This window comes from Sceloporus occidentalis, unplaced genomic scaffold, assembly GCF_023333645.1.
Source record: "Sceloporus occidentalis isolate IW3139 unplaced genomic scaffold, rSceOcc1.0.p SCAF_130, whole genome shotgun sequence".
In the NCBI taxonomy this organism is placed as follows: domain Eukaryota; kingdom Metazoa; phylum Chordata; class Lepidosauria; order Squamata; family Phrynosomatidae; genus Sceloporus; species Sceloporus occidentalis.
The window spans coordinates 2591007-2595486 of NW_028317110.1; the positions used below are offsets into that span (position 1 = coordinate 2591007).

General features: G+C 40.9%; 1 pseudogene; it reads left to right on the forward strand.

Moving 5' to 3' along the window:
- The first annotated feature begins 352 nt into the window (after positions 1-352).
- LOC149281610 (proprotein convertase subtilisin/kexin type 4 pseudogene) lies at positions 353-3682 on the forward strand (annotated as a pseudogene).
- Positions 3683-4480: the final 798 nt, after the last annotated feature.

Here is a 4480-nt window from a genome sequence, read left to right on the forward strand (position 1 = left end):
CAATAATTAGAAAACCCCTTTTGCAATTGTTACAGCTAGACATTTATTTTCCAAGTGACCCCACATTTTAGAATGGTAGTCTGTGTGTGATATATATATATGTGTGTGTGTGTATATACCGTGTATATATATATATATATATATATATATAATCACACACTACTGTTTCAGAATTATATATTGACATCATAACTGTAAGCGTTGTCTAGCCGGCTTGTCGCTGAGAGTTCCGAGCCCCGCCCTGCTATTGTGATGTAACAGATGTGCCACGCCCTTCTACTGTGACATAGTGTAGGTTATAAAAGCACTGGCCGTTAGGCCAACAGATGCTTTTGTAAGCTGACAGTACAAGATGAGGAGCATAGCTCTGGTTTTCGTTGTTACTGTTCTGATCCATGTGATCTTTACTTTGGAGATTTACACAAATAGCTGGGCTGTGCACATACCTGATGGCTCTGTAGAGGCAGAACGTATTGCACAGAAATTCGGTTTCATCAACCTTGGCCAGGTGGTGCTTGGCAGTGATTTCTACCATTTATCTCATCGTGGCATTCAAAGGAAATCCTTCAGCCCTCACTGGGGTAGAAATATTCAACTGAAAAAAGAACCCAAGGTTAGCTGGTTTGAGCAGCAGACGCTGAGGAGAAGGGAGAAAAGACAGCCTAGTATGGTTCCCACAGACCCCCTCTTCAGCTTGCAGTGGTACCTGGGTAAAAATCTTGACTTAGGCGTCCAGACTGCTTGGAACCGTGGATATACCGGACGAGGCGTGGTGGTGACCGTTCTGGATGATGGGCTTGAAAAGGACCACCCCGATCTCGCATTAAACTATGATCCGGAAGCGAGTTATGATTTTAATGACGACGATCCTGACCCTCAGCCCCGATATAACTCATCTAATGAGACCAACCACGGGACCCGCTGTGCAGGCGAGGTGGCTGCGGTTGCCAATAATGATATCTGCGGCGCTGGAGTAGCATACAACGCTAGAATAGGAGGTGTGCGAATGCTGGATGGGATAGTCACAGACTTTGTTGAAGCTCAGTCGTTGAGTTTGAACCCACAGCATATTGACATTTATAGCGCCAGCTGGGGTCCCACTGATGATGGAAAGGTACTGGATGGACCAGGAATGTTGTCTTCTGAGGCTTTTTACCAAGGAATACTAAATGGCCGCCGTGGCCTTGGATCTATCTTTGTTTGGGCATCTGGAAACGGTGGCAGGAATGACAACTGCAACAGTGACGGCTACTCCAACAGTATCTACACTGTTGCTGTTGGGGGTGTCACAAATCATGGAACAGTCCCTTGTTACAGTGAGGCGTGTGCATGCAAACTTACAAGCACTTACAGCAGCGGTGGTGGTGAGGAAGAGACTTTTATCACCACTGATATACGCCACACGTGTACAGATAAACACACCGGGACTTCAGCTGCCACTCCACTTGCTGCCGGGATCCTTGCTTTGGCATTGGAGGCAAACCCAGCTCTTACATGGAGGGATATACAACATATCGTGGTAAGAGCGTCCAGTCCTGCCCACCTAATGGCTGACGATTGGGTCATAAATGGAGTGGGAAGAAAAGTGAGCCACTTTTTCGGCTACGGACTCTTGCATGCTGGACGAGTAGTGGAGCTGGCCGAAACATGGGAGACAACGCAGCCTCAAAGAAAGTGCCTCATAACAATTGTGAGCACCCCTAAAAGAGTGCATTCAGATCTGATTTTGACTTACAATGTCACTGCCTGTTCTGGGTCCCCCAATCACATAACATCCCTTGAGCATGTCCAAGCCCAAATGACCCTCAGCTACAGTCGCAGAGGTGACCTGGAAATCTATCTTACCAGTCCTATGGGCACCCGTTCTGTGCTGATGGGCAAGAGACCACATGATACCAGCACTGATGGGTACAGAGATTGGTCCTTCATGACCACACAATCTTGGGATGAAAATCCATTGGGCCTTTGGACCTTAGAATTTAGGAACAGAGGAAGCTACACCAACCACGGATTTCTACATCACGTCACGTTGATTTTGTACGGGACAGATGAACACATGATGTCCAGGAAAATCAAGAAGTCTGTCATGAGAAAGTGTCTGAGGCGGGATAGAAATGGGTCGTGCATAGAATGTTTGGCACCATATTATACCTTTGGAAAGCTCTGTCTATCTTACTGCCCTGCCAAATACTTTAAGTCTACGCAGAGAGCGGAGGTGTCAGAGCCCAGCAGCTTTCACCTTGTTCGTTCTTGTGCCGCTTGCCACCCATCCTGCTTTACGTGTAAAGGGTCGTCTGCCAATAATTGCACTTCCTGTTCCCCTTTATACGAATATAATGGAAAAGACAACTCATGCGTAAGATCTGACTCCCCAAGTGTAGACTTACAGAACGCCTCATTCATCCGGATCCCTCAAACAACATTAGTGGCAGTGATAATGAGTGCGGCCATTGTAATGGTTATGGGACCGCTGGTGGTTTTCATTCACTGGTATCTACGAAAAAGATCACGAGTAGACCCCAGTCCCGTCTGATGGGCAACCACCGTGCTCTAAATCAGATCTGGAATCTGCGCAGGGAGGAGATTTCCTTTGCTTTTGAACACTGATGAGGACAAATTCAACAAGGGAGAGTAGAGACCCAACCTGACGCGGATAGCACTGTTACACCAATAAAATTCCTTTTACTATTTGGCAAAAATACCTTTTCCTTGCTATATTTTACAAATTTAGATTTTAAGTACCTGGAAATTTTATGTTGAATAATAAAACAATTAAACCGTGCTCGCATGCTTGAAGGAAAAGCTTAGACCGATCTCAGATTTCATATCTTGTGTGGATTCCAAAACAAGAATCAAGCATTCTATAGCAATGCACATTGATTAAAGATTGGAAATACATCATTTTTATGTGACTTAATGTCACCACTGACATGTTTGGTTTTATTTTGCATTTAAGTGACTTAAAAGTTATGTAATACCCCAGATCCTTACATCACAATATAGAACGGAAAAGAAACACCTTCACGAGTGGGTAGGTCTTAAAAAATGAATATGAAATAAATTACAGTACCCTACAAATCTTGCTGCTCCCGCAGATCAACACTCCTCATAAGTGTTATAACAAATGATGTATAGGCAAAGGTCGGGGCGCATAGATATGTGGGAAAAAATAAAACAAATATAGTGTAATAAGTTAATACGAAAAAAATAAAAATAGAGATGTTTGTTGCACTCACAAGTGTATTAGAAATAGAAAGCTCGTCAAAAATCCATACTTTCTTTCGTCTTAGGAGCTTCTGTGTAGAAGATAAGAAACGAAATAGTGCAATAAAAAAGATATTGTTTAATGAATATAGATTAAAAACTTACAAACAAGTAGGCATAACAACTGGGTTATGCGTAAGAGCAGTGTCCTTTATAAAGATAAGTGGATGATCATCAAGTCCATGTAAAGTCCAGGTTTTCAATAGTTGTAAAGTTTTCCAAAATATCTCAACGCGTTTCACCAATTCTGGCTTCCTCAGGAGAAAATTTAAGAAATCAATCTGTATCCTGTCTGTGTTTTCGCGGTTCTTTTAAAGGTCCCGGCTCGCCGTCTTGTTCTATTTGCGTCATTTCGACGTCATCACGTTTAGTCTTTTTTCTTTTTTCTTTTCTTTTTTAATTCCTCAGGATGAAATAACGGCAGATGTTGTGGAACCCTCTGTTTCATTCTGTCAACGGGACTCGTAGTCGGCAGTATTCGTAAATCGGTAAGTGTGTAAAATAGATTTATACAGTTAAAAACATGACATATAGAATGTTTTTCATTTAACTATCTTTTCTAGTTACAGGGATATATTGGCAGAGCATCAAGGGACCAACAGAAGGAAAGACAGACAGGCTGATTCAAGATAGAAGACATCTGTGTATGTGGTTTGGCATCCGTCCAAACCTCAATAGGCAAGTGAAACAATGTAGCAACTTAGTAACAATATTAATTGGTACCAATTTAAAGATCCAATGTATTCAGTGAATGTATTTTTATTTTCTTAGGAATCTATCCTGTTGGACAGAACTCCCACACGAAAGAAGACATAAGAGAGAGATGTAGAAGAAAGTATTCTGATTGTACTCTCGCTAATTGATTAATTGAATGCTGTCACGATTATGTTACTGATATCCATCTGTTCTGTGGTTGAACAATTAACCTTCAGATGGAACAAACATGGTGTAAAAATGATGTTATTAAAAGAGAGAAATCTTGTAAAAATATTGTTTAAAAATCATGTGTATAAAATCGTGTATATAAAAAGTATATGAATAAAAACGCTTATATGCAATTTTAATTAGTATGTGTGATAAAATATGTTGTAAATAAAAACTTAATAAAATAAATATAATTTAAAAAAGAAAAAATAAATTTTGATTGTTTGAAAAGGGAATTAATACACAAAAAATGAATGGATTCACAAAAAAATGGATATATCGAATTCTACAT